Below are 18,722 nucleotides of genomic sequence, written 5' to 3' on the forward strand. Positions count from 1 at the left end.
CTAGAGCTGTTATGAAGTAGTGATACAGTAAGAGAAGGCCAAAGAAGACCATTCACACCAGAGGACACCCTGAATGGTAGAGGATACGTTTTGGTGGAAGTGAAAAAGTGAAAAGCAAGGTCAGCAGCTGTATACAGACTAATGAGTTTGCACTTCTTCATAAGCAGTTGTGGGGAAAGGAAAGGACAAAGGAAGAGCTGGGCAGATGTGGTTAGTGGGCTTCTACAGGGAGCTGTGGAGAGCTTTACAGGGCTCATCTGAGCTACTGAGGAGTTGCTGCCTAGGAGGCAGAGCCCTCTGCACAGAGTGGAAGGGTTGGGTTGCACATGCAGACACTGTGAATATGAGGGAAAATCTGGGGGAGCTGAGCAGTTAGAAAGTGATTTGTTGCTAAAGCAAGTGTGCTATAGCACTATGTGTACTGTTCAATTGAACCTTGTCAGCCTAAAGCAAACACTGAGTGTCTTCTCTGAGCACAATGAAAGTCACCAGGCTAACAAAGGTGTAAAAGCCCATGTCAAATGATTGTGTTTACACCTATTTGATGTAGTATAGGGCTAAAGAAAATAACTCACAGCTAAATGTTCAGTGTCTTCTGCTTTGAAATAAATGTCTTTGTTTCACTTTTGCCTTTTCTGTTACAGCAGGAGACCTGAACTTAATTGCAACAGTCTATTACTCTGATCTTATCCCATCAAGAGGCCGTTTATTAAATAATAAGAAGGATGTTTTTTCTATAAAATCTGTCCTCTTGGAAATATTTGATGGCCAGATAACTTCAAAACTTGGAGATTTTTGAGGTCTGGTTATTTGCCAAGATAGGCAGCAGAATTGTCCTGCGTTTAGAAGTCAGTCCTGTCATCTACCCCTCTCACCTTCTCTCATGAAGCAAAAGCTTCCCCAGATGTGAGTTTCCAACTTTTCTAGGAAGTCCATGAACCATGGTCTGAGAACCATGTGTGAGACCTCATGGGCAAATCTATCTTTTCTGTTTTGTGTTACTGAATGCCTAGCATTACAGAGTTCCTGCATTATACTGCAATATAAATAATAATAATAATAATAATAATAATAAAGCATGAGGATTGTTTCTTAAGTAAATCGGCAAGCAGTCAGTTCTAATGCTGTATTGCTATTTGTTCTACTTGTTCTGTGTAGATAAAACCGCAGGTGTTCTTTTTTCATATGAAAGGTGACTTATCTATAAAACAAATAAGATGGGCACCAGCTGCCCAAATTACTCTCTAATGCTATTTAAACAGCGTGTTTTGTGTTTCCAGGAGGAAATCTCTTCCTTTTATGTCTATAAATGGCAGCATAAGTTCACTTAGGTTTACAATAAATGTTCTTAGAAAAAAAAAATACTGTTAAAATTACTGAGAGGGATAAACAGAGTTTTCTTCATCAAGCACCAGTAACATGGGTCCCACACTTAGGAATGTGTTCATTTGGGCTTTAAGTCATGAAATTGTTGATAAAACGGGAGACAACTGAAGGACCAAAAATATATCTGTGCACCACTTAAAACATTTGGTATGGGACATAAGCCCTCAGTGTCGTCTGTTCTTGTCCTGTGACCAATATAAGAGTTTTGAAAATGTTGGGATCCTCTTGACATACACAGAGATATCTTGTGGACTCCACTCTCACTTACTGTATTGTGCTGCTTTAATCCAGATAGATACAAGATTTTAGTCTTTCACATGCAAAAAGCTGTTTCTTTTCCTTTCCAGAGTACTGAATCAGCTCCCTGACCATCCTTTCTTGCTCTTTCTTGCCCCCTCCCCAAACTAAGCAATAGGAGCGGATGAAATGCTGGCAGTGTATCCATTGCAGAGGGCAGTTTCCACTGATGGATGACATGTCCATAACAGGTGAATCATCATTCTCATTTCTGTCTTTGAAATACATTAGTAACTATTAGTTAGTGTTATCACTGGACTCACATTTGCAGCAGCTGCACTGCTCTGACTGCTCCACTTTGTCACTGTCTTTGCCCTTTTGCTTGCCCAGCATTTGACATTATGGATGTTGACCTGCTTTGACCTCCCTCTTATAGGTATAAATGGTGTTATTGTAATCCTCTGGCTTATTTTCTCACTTCTACCATTTCTGTGCTTGTTTAATTTAACTGATCCAAATTTACCGAGGCACAGGTGAGATCTTTTCCTTGTTGGGTAGCCTGAATCCACTGTATATATTGGGCGCATCCAGACTGGGAATGACTTGTAACCAAAATTCTGAATCTTCTGACTCTTCACATGAGATTCCAGGTATCTCTTGATAGCTCCTGATGTTGTCTGTTTCTTCTTAGAAGGCTGTTCTGCTTTGTTACAGTATGAAATGGTAATCAATAAGGGAAAGAAGTTAAACAGAAGTGGTAGTAAAACGGTTCATCCAAATAGCTGAAATAAAAGCATTCAAAATCATCAGCTGTTTTTTACTGGTGTCACTAGGGTTTTGGTGAAGTATAAAAGAAAATGACTGGGATCAGGTCTTTAGGTCTTCTTGCACTTGAGTCACAAGAACCCCATGCAATGCTACAGGCTTGGGGAAAAGTGGCTGGAAAGCTGCCTGGTGTAAAAGGACCTGAAGGGATTGGTCAATAGCCAGCTGAATATGCACCCACAGCATGTCTAGGTGGCCAAGAAGGCCAAAAGCATCCTGGCTTATATCAGGAATAACGTGGCCAGCAGGACTAGGGAAGTGATTGTCCCTCGGTACTTGGCACTGGTGAGGCTGCACCTCAAATACTGTGGCCAGCAGGACTTGGGATTGATTATCCTCTTGTATTCAGCACTGGTGAGGCTGCACCTTGAGTACTGGATTCAGTTCTGGGCCTCTCACTACAAGAAGAAGATTGAGGCGCTGGAGTGTGTCCAGAGAAGGACAACAAAGCTGGTGAAGGGTCTAGAGCAAAAGTCTTATGAAGAACAGCTGAGGGAACTGGAGTTGTTTGATCTGGAGAAAAGCAGGCTCAGGAGACCGTATCACTCTCTACAACTACCTGAAAAGAGGCTGTAGCACAGTGTGTATTGGTATCTTTTACTGAGAAACGAGTGATAGGACAAGAGGAAATATCCTTAAATTGTGCCAAGGGAGTTATTGATTGGGTATTAGGAAAAATTTCTGTACTAAAAGGGCTGTCGGGCACTGGAACAGGCTGCCCAGGGAAGTGGTTGAATCACCATCACTGGAGGTATGTAAAACACATGTAGATGTGGTTCCTAGGGATATGGTGAGGTTCTGGACTTGGCAGTGCTGTATTAACAAGTGAACATGATGATCTTAAACATCTTTTCCAATCTAAATGATTTTATGATTTAGTTATTTCAGGTTTATTAAAGTGTAGTACATATCACTTGGAGTGGATATAAAAACTTCTTCCACCTCAATCAATAATGAGGATATGATTAGCATACAAAGAAAATTGGAGATAAAATTAAATCACTTTTCAATGAGATTTTAAGGATGAAGGTTAAAAAACACCAACAGGAATCAAGATCCTCTTCTTCCCTCCATGTCCTGGAGGTTTTTGTATTCCAAGAGCTGTAGAACAGAAGTGATAGAAGTCATACCAAAAGGATGCAACACCCTTGAAGATCTTTCTCTCCCTTATGGGCTCATCTGTCACCTGCACTCCTAAGTAAGTAGCCAGGTCACAAAGAATTAATCTTGGAGAGGTCAAAAGTGCCATAGAATTTGCTAACCAGCGTCTCAGTTCAAAACGCAGATTAAGCAACCACAATAGCGAGAGAGCCTGATGAAGTCAATCATTTGGCTTGGGGGAAATCATAATTAGCTTTCCTATAAAGCAGCTCTACAGGAACACAGCATCTGAGGCTCCTTGAGACTGTGACAGATCTCTGGAATCTGGTTTTCTTATCCCTTTTGGGATTCAGCTCTTGTCTGCTGCATTATGTGCACGAGATGGGCAAATCCCTCTTCTCCCCAGGGTGCTGACAGGCAGGGTTGGCAGGGTCATGTACTTGCACAGTTACTGCTCAAAGACTTGGTCGAGTTTCCTTTTCCTAGCTTCATAGCTGCAGGCCCATTCTATGCAATGAATGAGGAGGCAGGGAAATGGGAAGAAAACCAAAAAAGAAGCCAATTGTAGCTCTTTCTCTTCCCAAATCTTTATTATCTGTTCTCCTGTTACATTCTTCTTGAGCATGCCTTTGTAGCTGTACTGGATGCAATAAGAAAACATCTTGATGCTCCATGTAATATGTGATGGACTTTCACTCCTGCACCTGCATCAGTTGCTCTCTTCAGCCCTGCTGGAATAAAAAAATATTTCTTGCAAAGTCGCTTACACTTGCTTTTAACTTTATTGTAATAGACACTGACCTTTTAAACCACTAAGCCTACAGAGGGCTAAATTATAGAGTATACCTCCCTAGATGCTCCTTGGCTGTCATAATGAAGGAAGTTTACAGTGGGAAAGCGAATGAAGCAAGCATGTTTTTAACCATATGGTAATTATCTGCTATCTGTGCAAAAGACATAAAGTGTTGTTTACCGGATGTGAAAAGAGCATCTGAGAATGGATTCCCTGGAGAGGGAGTAAGAGAGATTTGGCACAGTGGCTGCTCTTCAGATGGCTTGTAATAGACCCTATAAATTTGGAATATGCTATTGTTAATCAGTGGAGATTGGAGATGCTTGGCACGTAATGTTTTAGTTTTAAGGGGCAGGTGATTGTCTTGCCAAGCAGACATTTTTTTTTAACTAATTGAATTATGCAGATGCATAATTGTTGGTTGAGCTTTCAAGATAAGAATAAAGAAAAAACTGTGTAAAATTACATCCTTAACTCTTTGATATTGACATTAAATAAGAAGGAACATCTACTCTGCTAATAGGTATATTCTACAACCAATAAGCTATAGTCTGTTTTTACTCCCCTAAAAAAGTACAATTTAGTTGGAATTATCTTTTCTTGCTTCCAGTACCTAAGTAGTATGTTCTTTGCTTCTTAAAAAAGGAGGGTGGGGAAAAGAAAGGAGAATGTGTCATGGTTATAATTGTAACCACATAAGATTGCAAATAATTTAATTTTCAGTACATTAAATTATTCAGAATAATTGCCAAGGCTCATTTGTACAAATCTACTTAAACTACGTTAGCACTTTAATACTAAGAAAGTTAGTTGTGGAAATTTGGTCAAATCATTTGCTCTGTAGTGGCTGAGTCTGATCCACACAATCCTTTTCAACTGCACATTAATGCACCAGAAGATTCAGCCTCAGACATGCAAAAAACAGGTTTTGGTAGTAATTGAGGCACTAAGTGTCAAATAAAGAACATTCATCCCATTATTTTTATTTTTTAATGCATTATTTTCAGTTTTAATCATAAAAATAATTAAAAATATATTATTTTTTTCTGTGCAGAAGTGTCAAAATATTGACTATATAATTAACGCTTACTTCTTATGAAACTCAGTTTGAAGTGGGTAGGCAGAGATGCTGCCATAAAAGCACCACATTTTGAACTGAGAACATGTCTGATCAGTCCCAACATCATTTTTTATTTCTGTGTTTTTCATAAACCTTGTTTACTGAAGAAGGAAAAAGATATGTTAATCACTTTTATTTGCAATGTTTAGTACTTGGTATTCGGAAGATTTCCAGGCTGAGCATACTAAGTTTAAGCAGTGAGACCTTCAGGTGGTGATTTAAGAGAGGTAAAATGAGAAGCTGAGTTGCATAGATGGAAGGACCTCATGAATAGGAATGTAAGTTATATGAAGAAACAGGCTAAACCATGAAAGGATACAAAGAAGATGATATCAAGAAAATGGAAATAGGATCTTGAGACAGAATGTTATCCTTAGAGAATAAATGAATGAGCCAGACAAGAAGAGAGCAAAACTGGGAAAGCTACAGGAATGCAGGATGCTGTGACTGAAAGATTCCAAAGCAGCAACAAGAAAAACAAGGGGAAAAAAACTACCTTTTTTCTCTCACCACTGTATGCTAACCCTCTGCAACTCCTAAACAGGTAGGATGTTAACCTAAAGTCCTTACTCAGAGAAAAAGTCCTTTGATATCTGTCAAACTTCCAGTTGGGTTACTGACTTGAGCATGTGTTTCAAAGAGGAAGTCATTAAGGTGTAAATTTTTCATGCCAGTGTTGTTATCTTTGAAACCAGGCTCTAAAGCCCACATTTATGGTGCTACTTAAATGAAAACAATAATATAGGATATAGTCTGAATATTACACCTAATGAGCTATATTTTGTTTTAAAATAAGGTTGCAAACTATAGTAGAATATTATGCTGCTGTAAATTTCATGAGACTTTTTTCTTAACACCTCAGTCTATAAAAGTCAATGACTCACAGAATAGACATAATCTGAGGGAAACTTTGACCTTTTGTGTAATAACAACCATACAGCCTGTCATGTCAATGCTCTGCTTCCCCTGAGTGTACTCTGAAGGCCTCAGTAAAATAACCATTATAGCAATTTCCATCTGGAACTTGCATTTTAATAATTCTGTAATTGCATTTAAGCAGTCATCTCCTTTAAGCAATGCCTTTTTGCTTTGTTCCTAGATGGCCCACACGATTATTCACCCATTAAGTCAAAGCTATCTACATTGTAGGACTTGGGGAAGCACATAGCAGGTGGTGTGGTGGAGCTGCTGTCTCTCAAGGACTGTCTCAGAGTGAAGTATTTCACTGATATATCTGGCTATAGGTTATATAAGTTTATCAGTATTCAAAACCTTTAATTCTCATGCATGTCAAACCCTTTCTGTTTTACACAGCTGCCATTCACAGCATTTTTGGGTCAGGTGCACAGAGGCTGAGCTCAGGTGACTTTTCTTTTTACTAGAGGAGAAATGAGATGTATTTGTGTCTATGAATTATCCCTCCTCATTTCCCTCATGTCTGAATTTTCCTTGGTAGATGGAAGAATATGATACCTGTCCTTAACGTCTCAAGTTGTTAATATTTGTTCTTCTAAATTTCCTGTATTGCAGTTTGTGTCTGCTCTCAGGTCGAAATTGTGTATGTGGACTTCAGGACTTCACAGAAACAGCTTTTGGGTTTTGGATGTCTGTGGATATGTTTAAGTGATGGAAAAAGAAACCTTTTGTTACAGTGGGAGTAATTGTGGCAGAGGAGCTGTGCTGCTTTCCCAAAGAATTTTGCCCTTTACCTTTCCTAATCTCAACAGTCTTAAGCCAGTACTCCTCTGATATCAGGGTATATACAGTACAGACTGATGAAATGGACTTTCAGTTACTAAGATGACATTTAGCAGAAGATGAAAATGGTTTTTTTTGTGGCATAGTATTGAAATCCTTTGGTTTCTTGAAAGCACTTTGTATGAAACCAGTTTTTGAATACTTTTCTAGAAGGTCAGGCAAGCAGCTTTCTGCATCCATGTTGGAGAACACCCTGCCTTAGTAAACAGTTACCTCACTCTGATCAAGGGTCTGTGAAGACATTACTCAAAAGTGATTAAATAACTCATGCAAAAGTGTGGGTTAAACCCTCCAAAAAAGTTACCAATCTGTACTAATTGCAGAGTCAGGGGAAAAAATAAAGGAGAAGGGGAGTTAGGGAAATAAAGGAATTTAAAACTAGCTAAGTTAATTAGTTTGAATTATTACTCCCATGAAAAAAAAAAATAATCTGAATTTTCTTATTTACCAGATGAAACTCAAATTCTGCTAAACTTTTCTTCCTATATTGGGTTACGTATTTTGCTGTATTCATAGTTTTGTCCTTTCTTCAGCAAATTTTAAAAAAATAGCAATAATGTTTTTCTTTGCTGCAGAGAGGACACCCAAAAAAGCATTGTGGGTATTTTTTGTCTTCTAATTTGTCTACTAAACCACAGAACTGAGCACAGTTCTGTGTATAAACTTGTGGGCTCCAGCATATAATCTCTTTATTAATTGGATGGAAGAGAGCATAAGAGGACATGAACTAATGCATGATTCTGGCATAAAGAAAGCTCGATGACGAGGGAACTAAGACCTCAGGTAGACCTATTATTTGTTACACACTCAAATATCTGTATTTACTTCACTGCAGACAAGCTTTGAGCTCCAACAAGCATTTATCTGGTAATCCGTATTACAATTCATGGTCTTTGCCATACCTGAAGTGACTTGAGATTGTATTCAGTACTGTTCTGCTGTGGTGACTGGTGCTGTTTTGAGGTTGATAGAATAAAGTGGACAACTATAGAGCAATATTTATTGCCTCTCTTAGCTCTAAGCTGCTGAGAATGGAACACTGGGAAAGCTGTCTATCAGGTGTATTCTGGAGCAGTATATGATTCATCTGGCTGCTTAACTCTGATGGTGTGACCTGGAGCAGGACATAGAGACTGCACTTCTTTCACGTATCTAGGCAAGAAATGCATAAGCTCTAACTTCACTGAAACTCCTTTTTCTATATTCTGCTTGTTACTTTCCCGTGTCCTTTATTCATGCTTTCTGATTTATTGGATGTTCGATGTTTATTGACCCCACTGATTCATTGGGAGCTTTTTTATTAGCTTTGAATCTCAATCTAGTATTTGGTTCTTATTTTAAGTTCAAAATTCAAGATAATATTTTATTTCTTGAATCTATGCTATCAAATACAAATGTCTGGCTTTATGCATATTGTTAGTCCTTCTAGGTTCATTGGTACTTTCACTTTAATTTCAGTGAAACTAATGTTCAAGATACAAGCTTAAAGTTTCAAAAAGAGGACATTGAACATTTAGGTGGGAGTTACTGTAATGTGTGATCTTTTTGTTTTACAACTTTATTCTCAAAGTAATTACTTCTTTCTATTATAATTTAACAGAATAACAACAGAATGATTTTATCTTTCCACATATATACCTCACTCAGGATTTTCCTCATATATTCTTGAACAGTATTTTGACCTTTAAATGAGGATGTACACAGGTTAGTAACACTAGTTCTAACCTTCAGGTTCTGTACAGGTCATCAAATAGTAATGTAAAACACACATACAAAATGTTTAATTCCACTTTGCAATGCAGAGGATTCAGAGAACTGGCAAAAATAGCTGCAGGTGGTTTTATTTTGTGAATAAGCCTGACTTTGGGATGTTTGCACTCCTTTTTTTCCTGTAGAAAAACCAAGTGGCTGAGAATAGTGGATGGAAATGATGGGATTTTGTTTTGCATTAGTGTGAGTCCAGTGTTTTTTTAATGTGAATGCAGTCTCATTGGCAGGGTTTGCACACAGATGTGTGGCATTAACATAGTGGATAATTGGATATTGCAAATGAATTATCCAAATGTGGTGACTAACAGGATAATGTCCCTAACTGATGTATTCAACACTCCTTTAACATTAAAAAGGAAAAAAACCACAAAACAACAAAAAAAAAAAAACCCAAAACAATAAAAGCCCACAAACAAACAAACAAAAAACCACAAACCCAACAGTTAGAAGAATAAATATCTCTTTACATTTAGATTTTTTAAATCAATAACATTCTAAGTTACCATGATGCAATTCACTGTATTGCACATATGTTCTTATATGTGGAATATATCCACACAGCAGTACACTTATGTATATCTTATAATAGATATATAAATATATTAAAATAGCAGATTCTACCAGGAAAAGGTTGATCTTAGAGCATAATGCCAGAGAAACTCCCATTACATCTTTCAGTGTTATGATAACAATGTTAAAATAAATAAATCGAAAAGCCAAAAGAATATTGGGAGATGTATTATCACAGATATTTGTCAGGGGAGATGGCACTGGTCTTATGATTTGAAAATCTAAATGTGATCTTTTTCCTCCAAGTTTTTATCTGTAATTGCCCTTTTTTTTCCCAATCCTATGATGTAGTTGTCTGTCTTGGTTGCTTCTGTGCCCTGTTGCATAAAAAATCACACTATGTGAAGCAGTATTTTAAATACTTCCATTGAAATACTTCTGTCTGATGTATTTATTATAGAAAATTCTTCCAAGCTTTATTTTCCTTCCACCTAAAATTAAATTAAAAGAACATGGTCAGTTGTCCTTTCAGGTCCCACTGAAAAGTGAATTGCTTTCCACTCTGAATCTTTATTTGCAGAGTGTTATACATTTTTTTTTTTCCTAAGTAGCCAAGGTTTCCAAAATTGTCATTACCATTTGCAAAAATGTTTAAAAAGGGGCATAGTACCTGTGTTCATCTGGTGTAACCAACATCCTGTTTCTTATTCGGCTACTGTGCCTGCTTTGAATATTTCTGGTGATTATTCTGTGGAATGTTTCAAGGGTCAGATATCTTGCAATTCTTGTAATTATTTTTTTTTTAGTTCTTAGCTCTGGAAACAATTTGCTGTTTATCACCATAGCCATGAAAGCTGCTTGATCTGCATTGTCCAAATGTAAAATAACTCTTCTTGTCACCATTATTATCGACAGAATTAGCATGTTTCCTAAGGTATTTGACTGTGTCACTGAAAGCTTACAATCTCTACAGACCCTGGGTTAAGGCAAATTCTCTTGTAATATTTTTGATAGAAACAACTGCACAACAGATTCAGTCATTTCATTTCAGGTATCACAGTTCGGTTTATTTAATCCAGAAAACAAATCAGATACTATCTTTGTCTTTATTGTTTATGGCATTTCTGGGAACTATTTAGTGTGGAATTTTAGATAAAAAAATGTCATCCATAATATCTAATTAAATTCTCCTTCTCTTTTTAAAATTTTAAAATATTCTTTTACAAATAATTCTGTCAAGTTTGCTTGTTGGACTGTGCTTCAAAAATAAATTTTAAAAAAAAACAGAGAAATTGCTTTTCTATCATCTTGAAAATCATGCACAATATTGGGCATAAAGGTCACAATGTTTTTAACTGTTTGAATTCATAAGATGTACAAGGCAGACTAAATCCATCAAAGAACTTGCTTCTGGCTGACTTATGTACACCAGATGGATGTACATGCTGTTACATTAATTTTAATAGGCTTGCCTTAAATGGTATGCATCTAGGTGTGCCAAAGATCTAACATTCGTATGCAATAGGAAAAGCATAATGTTTTATTTCTGGGGGTCAGAGGAGAATGCAGCAATAGTAATGAAAAGCTGTTAGGCACAAGGAAGGCATTTTAAATGCATGTGGGATTGTAGAAATTCATGTGTTGTTGTGAAAACCATATTTTGTAAAAAGTAAAACCTTCCAAAACAACTTTCCTTGGAGATTTTTAAAACTAAGTCAATAATTGACTTAAGAAAACAGCTGCATCCATCTGTGTTAGCAAAGGAAGTTGCTGTCGGTACATGTACATGGCTTAAAACGGAAATTTAAGACATAACACAAAATAATAGTTTTGTTTATTCCAGAGTGGATATATTTATTACTTTGTGTGTAGTTTTATTGCTTACACACTGTTAGAAATCAATAATGCTGATCCCATAAAGAATCAAATTTTGCATTTTCTTTCAACATGAGGAAACTGAAACTTAAATTATAGCTGTATTCTAACCACCAAAAACAGGGAACACAGACTACTACTGTTTCCTTAGTTACAATAAGTTTACAGATACAGCACACTGAATCTTTAAAACAATGTATGAGACCTTTGGCCAGCCTGTGATTCATGACCACAAGTTTTGTGTGTGTGTAGGAGTAATAGAAGCAGCAGTTTCTGTGGGCATCCTGCTTCTCCCACACCACCTCTCCTTCTCTCTCCACTGTAAAGCCATTATTTTGCATTTTATTTGATGAGCAAGAGTCTGGTTTTGAGGAAGCCCCTGGAAAAGGCTAAGTATTACCAGAACCATTGTCATTATATTTGTTAAAATATGCTAAATTTCAAGATGGACATCATAATCTGATGTATAGACAGGCAATTTAGGACCTGATTTACACTCATTTCTGGCATGGAGTTTGGTTATGAATATTTTTTTTCCTCTTACCTTTCTCTCCTTGAGTCTGCCCTGATTTCACCATTACCATTGTGGGTCAAAGTTAGCCTTTTTTTCCCCTTCATACTAGTCCTAATAATGTTTGAAGCTTTTAGATGAAGCCATAATAAAAATTAATAAAAGACACATTATAAAATTTAATGGGAAATGAAAACAGGTTTCAATCTTGGGGTGGGGAAGAGGAGAAGAGTTTGAGGAGTAGAAGTACAAAATAATGCTCTTTTTAAGCCATACTTGACCCTTTTCATCATAACCAGCGATTTTAAAACAGTATTAAATATTAACATTAACTGTGACTTGATAATATGCTGTGGAAGCTTTGCAGTCTGAGAAATGCGTAAGAGACCTATTGATGAATTTTATCATATAATACAGAAGCTGTCTAACCCCTCAAAATGTGTTTAAATGAGGAGGGGAAGCAGTGTTGCATACTGGAAATGTCACCATGAAATGAGAATCATTACCTTAACATCATGACATGTCTCAGGGAGGGATGGTGCCTGCTGCCATGATGCTAAGGGCATCATTTTAGAGGGTGTTGCTGAGTTCAAGAAAGACACGTAAGTTTAAAGCATGTCTGTTGAAATGAATATGAAAGTGTGGCTGGTTAGCCAAGAGGCAGCAATCCCTGCTGCCATTGGGGATTAGGAAACAACAGTGTCATCCTCAGAAGACACATTCGTCGTATGCTGGAAAATCTAAGTTGCCTGTTCTCTGAGACATGTATCTTCTCCATTCATCCTCTTCCTTTGTATTCTGCCCAAGTCTAATGCAATCCAGGTTTTCACAGAGGAAATGACAACCGGCTACTTATATTCACCTTCTTGTCCCAAAAACTTGAGCTATTTTTGGCCATTAGAAGTAGCCTGCGCTTCCCTGAAAAAATACAAATCTACTGAAATGTAACCTTTAAATCCATCTGCCTTTGAGGGACTGAGCAGCCACTATCTAAAACGTTACTGTTCTTTCAACTAAATGATGCTTTGGAAGACTGCAGTTTGAAAACACTGCTGTTTGGTAGTAACATTCACTGTCTTGTAAGCTTCAGAAGTTCATAATCTATCTGATCAAAGTAAATATTTAAGAAATATACAAAAGAACTGACTTTCAGCTCTGTAGGTCTTATTTAAAGGAAGAAAGTTGAGAAATGGGAATGATTTGACTTAATGCTTAAAATAGAGGAACCCTAGAAGGATGAGACAGATTTGCTCTTTATGGCATGAGAAAGTCCTGGAGATTTTTTTACAAAAGTCCTCTGTAAAGACTATTCATTTTTATCACCATAAAGAAGGCAAGAGATATATACTTCTTAACACAGTGCAATCAATTTCTTGTCTGATGTTGGTAAAGGCAGGGTTCTAAGTCTGATTGGCAGAAGAAACCCTAGGGCTAGCCACTAAAGATGGCCATTATCATTTATTAAGCAGGTGTTGAAATGAATTGCTCTTTATCGTAATGCAGATTTACAGTGCATTAGGCAATCCATTTTTCAATTTAGTGTACTGCCTCTGATAAATTAACAGATGTCGATTGATTTTTTTTTCCTTCAGTCCCCCTGTTTACACCTGACAGCCAGTGCTTTATAGCTGAGCAGTTATTTGAAGTTATAAACATTATAATTAGCAATTTTTTAATTAGGCTGACAATTAACAGGAGATTTGCAAAGCAGTTAATTTGACATGTCATACTCTCCACAGTGTTTATGTTAACCACTACTTGAGTGAATTCAATTGAACAGAACTACGATGTCTGAAAAATCAATCTCAGAAGAACCCTTTTCCCCACTTGGCTAACATTATGGCACTTCAGGCAGAGAAGTAGGACTTGAATGAAATTTTACAATACGACAATTCCAACAATTGAAGTTTAAACAATGTGCCCATGTTAGCTCAGAGGTGCAATTAAACATAACATGCCAAACACAAGTGTGTTCCAGGCTCTTTTGCCAATGTTAGGCTTTAAGGTTTTTATTTTTTAAGGACTAAGACCAAAAAAGCCAAGAACCAGACAAACCCAAACAACACAGTCTCTGCCCTGAAGATACCCATAGTTCTTTGAGTTGAACAGAGGAAAAATATGTCATTCTTGTTAAATGCCTGTGTGGTCATTGATGAAATCTGCATAGCTTTTTCAGCAGAATTCTGCATATCCCAGTACAAACTGGAGTGACATGAATAGAAGCATTACAGCAGACCTGCTGCAGCAGTTGGGCATTTCCTGCCTCTTTCCATTAAGTGGACCTTCCTCCCAGTTGGTACAAAATGCCCTTCTTTCTGACTGAATTTTCTGTGGGAGCATTGTCCACTGAATGTTTTTGCCAGTCTTGCCAATCCTGACATAGAGAGGGCTGGGTGGACACAAGGCAATAAGGGGTTTAGAGTGCTCAGCAGGAGAAAGGAGTTTGGTATGGAAAGAGACAACTGATAAAAAGTTGCCTGCCAACACCAGGGTTAAGATAAATTAATGGGGCAGCCTGAGAAAACATGTTTCTAGTTGGCTGCCCTTGAAAGGCCCAGAAGTGGTGTGTTCTTAGGTCATTTCTGTGAATTAAGATCTTAAATACTCCCACTTAGTGAGGGAAACAAGGATGGCTTTTAAATGCAAGTGGACTGGATTTTGACTGAGAAATCTCACTTCCTTGTAGAACATGGTTATTTCCTTGTCTTATATAGGAGTTTTCTTAACTTTTTTTTTTTTTTTACTTTTTTTTTTTGAGGGGTGGGATTTGCAACAAGTCATGTACTTTTGTTGGGTAGCTGCTTATTTTGTATCCTGCTTCTGAATTGTTTCCTTGTTCCCTCCACTTGAATGTTCCTCTGGTGGGAGAGCCTTTAGCCCTTAAAATTGAACACGGTAACAATAAGAAGAAAGAAAAAAAAATGCAGCCTCTTGCATACCTTTTAAAAATACTATTTCTTTAATCCTCTGAAGCCATTGAAAGATGTTCACATCCCTTCCTATTTGCCTTTCCTCAAGTGGTCCTCACTTGTGATGGAGGTGAGGCACCTCATCCCTAATCTGACGGTGGAGAAGTACCGGGAAGAACCAAGATGTGCCAAAAGTGCCACTCCCTGAAATACTCTCACCCTGCAGTCTCCCCACAGGAGCTCAAAAGAAGATGTAGAAACAAAGTTACTGAAGCCTTCCATTCTATTGATATCACTACTCCACATATCCAGTATTTTAGCAATTTTCTGAACTTGCCTGCTTCCTACAAGCAAGATGAAGTATTTACTCAGATTTCACTCCAGTCCAATAGAAAGATAAAAAAGGGCTTATTTAAAGGCTGATCTCAGTAAAGGTCTAAGGAGTTGATTCAGAATGGCAGATCACTTTGTGTATGTCTCACCTCTGATAGTGACATGGCATTAGGTTAATTTCATTTGAATAGTGAAGATTTTTGCTACCTGGGAGTCTTGCATGGAGTCACTGTAGGACAGATCCTTGGCTGGTACGGATTGTCACATGATCTGCCTCTGAAATTCCTGCTTTCTCACACAGAGTTAATTATTTCATTTTCCATTTCCTTTCAGCAACTACATAGACACAATTTTGGGTTCACATCCCAATATGTTTTATAACTAAGAAAACTTAAATGCCAATTTCTTTCTGGAGCAATTAGCCAGAGTATCTTAAAATGGATCTATCAGAGCAAATTAATCAATAGCAAAAGTGTTATAATTATATATGTGAAACTGTGGTGCTAGCATCTTACTATTTTTGAGCTCAAACAGTTCTAATTAGCTACATGGAAAATACCATGTTTAACATGAAGTAGATTGAAGAAAAGAATGTAAAATCCTTGTTGCTCATTTCAAATGGTGAGTCAAAAATTGCTGTCAAGGAGTGCTGTTAATGGGTGAAGTATCCAATTTTTTTTCCATGTAGAACCAACACCCACCCCTAAAGCAGCAATTCTCCTTTGAGAATGAGTCAGAAAAAAAGTATTTAATCATGACTAGAATTCACTGCAGAGCTCATCTTCGTTACATTGATTGGGCAGGGAAGAGAGAAAGTTCTGGATTATGAAGATGTCCTTGGGAAAGGACCATAGATGTAGATGGACAGATTTCTAGATAAGATGCATATAGGTTATAGCTGAATCAAGGAGAAAACGGGAGAAAGTGGAGAGGGGGAAGGGGTAAAGGTGAACCTGAGGATACTTACTAAGGTGGGAGAAGTTAGTTCTAGGCAGTAATTACAAAAAAGAGCAAAGAACATTCCCTCCCTTAGGGCACAGGGGGGAGGAATCACAGCTTGATGAGTTCTATAGGCTGTGCAGGCTCCCAGGGTGGTACACGTGGCAATGACAGGCCTCAGTCCACCAGGGTAGCAAATCCTGTGGCCAGGATGAAGCTGCACGTCCTAAGGGAAAATAAGTCAGTGCCATAAAGTCCAATAAAACAAATACTTTAGGAGAAATGTAGGAGAGGGTTTAACTCCTCAAAGTGAACTAGTTAATGTCATTACAGATTTTTGAAACTCTTTCATAATGTCAGGAAGGCCCTGTCCTGTTAGGAAAAAGGAGACACTCTGCTAATGAGTATCCCAGAAAAGGACGTGAACAACACTCTGATCAAGAAAACTATTTATTTTGAGCTGTTTATTTAAGCACAGGAGGATTCCTAATGGAGCCATCAGACCTCACTCATTGGCTAATAGTTTAATTAGGCCCATCTGGTGGAGGCTGTGGAGAGAACTGTCCCAGCTCTCATATTGGCAGAGAGGTAATTTGTCATCCTGTGGCCCAGTGACTGGCACGCGAACATCTCTAAAGCCAAACAGAAGCTCAGCAATCTGTCTCACATGAGAATAGCTGAGAGCTGTTGGAGGTGTTTGTGCAGTTCACCTTGGCACACCGAGGAGAAATGACACTGTTGCACAGTATCCTTGAGATAACCTCAGCAGAGAGATTCAGACAGAGTCCCTGAAAGTCAAGTCAGTCTTGCTGCTGTCACACAAACCAAATATAAGGAAAATCTTTTTCCTCCTTTTTTCCCAATATCCCTTCTTCTGTGCCATCCTGGTAAAACAATACAATAAGGATGTATTCTATTGGTTTCTGTCCTGAAGCATCTGTACTTCAGATACAAATTTCACTTCTACAGACTTTTGGAACAAAAGGATTTCTCTTTGGGATAGGAGGAACTTGGTTTTTTTAAGAAATCCTGTTTCTACAAAACTATATCAAGTGATGGAACTGCAAATAAAGAGCAGCAGTGCAGAGACTTCACACAACTGTAATTGATCTGTAAGCTGATTAAGTTGGTAAACTGTGGGTTAATTCAACTAAAGAAGAATAAAAAAAAAACTTCAAAACTGCAACAGCAACTGCCTTAAAAGCTGAAATCAACATTTTCTTCTCTGTCTGGTGTTGCTTTTTGTATTAGTGTTAGAAGTTTTTAAAACCACACCCGCCTCTTTAGCAGTAATACTTGAGAAAATGTGGGATAACATACCAATGAAAGTTATATCTCACATTTGCTTTTCCACTAGTATTTATGTGGCATTTTTTCTTATTCTTCATTCTAATATAAGCCACTGCCTTCTACAGAACCCTGAAAGCACTTAATACATCACATATTTTATCAGCTTTTTTTTTTTACAGACTCATAATGTCAGTGCTGACTAAACTAAAATAAGTAAAAAGCTCATCCAGTGCAAACATAGCAATTTCCACTATAAATGACACTTGAAGAGTCTGAGTAGCCTCAGAGGAGACTTCATAGCTGAAAAAATCTGTAAGTCTATAAATCACTCGGCTTTATACATGTCAGGTACCTATCTATACCTTAAGAAGCAAAAGATGGTAACAATACAGAGATTAAAAGGAACTGATCTTTATGAACTGAAAGCATCAGGAGCAAATGTTTCAATTAATCTTTTGGGCAAACAGTCTGTTTTGATCTCTTGACCAAAATTATTAGTATCCTTAAATTATTTTCCTGTGCTTGGCAATATTCACTATTGTTTTCTCAGTGTAAGTTAGTACTCCTTTTATTGGAGGATTATTTAATGAGCTAAACATTGCAGAACTAGGGTGCTGTGTTTGAGTACCACAAATGGAGCTTGAGCAACCGGGTCTAGTGGAAGGTGTCCCCACCTATGGCAGGAGGCTGTGCTAGGTGATCTTTGGAGGTCCCTGCCAACCCAAATCATTCTATGATTGTATGAAATTGGATTATTCTGCTTTTCTCACCTTGTCTGGTTGTGCATGCTGTTGCAGATGCACAATCATGTGTTCATACATTATAGACGCTAATTTCTGTCTATAGCTCTTACAATGGATAGACATGTTTTAAAATTAACGTGAGTTCAAAGACTTTCAGTCTGCACTTTAGTTCCTTAGAAATAATGCAGTTTACTAAAATTCTGCCAGTCTAATTGCCCCACTAATTAATTTTGCTTCATATGCAAGTACAAGCATCATTAGTTTGTATCACTTTTAGTAACATCCTGAAAGAATCAGCAAGTCAGTTTTCTGCTCAGCCTGATAAACAGTCAAGACAATTTTGCCAGCAAAGCTAACTCGCGCAGTGCAAATATTTACCAAGAGATTATCTGTTCTTAAAACAAAGTCACTAATCCAGGTTGTCTCTTCCAGACATAATTCTGAACATGTATATTGAGCAAGCTAAAAGCATAATAACAAAAATGTTTTGTAATGTAAGAGCTTCGTGATCATCTGTTGCCTTCAGCCAAATCTCTTTTGAAGCTCCTTGTTGGGTGTCTTGCTGTGTTGTGAATTCTGCTTTGCTTATAAAAGCAATCACGGATAAAGGAGAAACATTTTT

The sequence above is a fragment of the Chaetura pelagica genome, unplaced genomic scaffold (genome assembly GCF_000747805.2).
Source record: "Chaetura pelagica isolate M959 unplaced genomic scaffold, ChaPel_1.0 scaffold17, whole genome shotgun sequence".
NCBI classification, from domain to species: Eukaryota; Metazoa; Chordata; class Aves; order Apodiformes; family Apodidae; genus Chaetura; species Chaetura pelagica.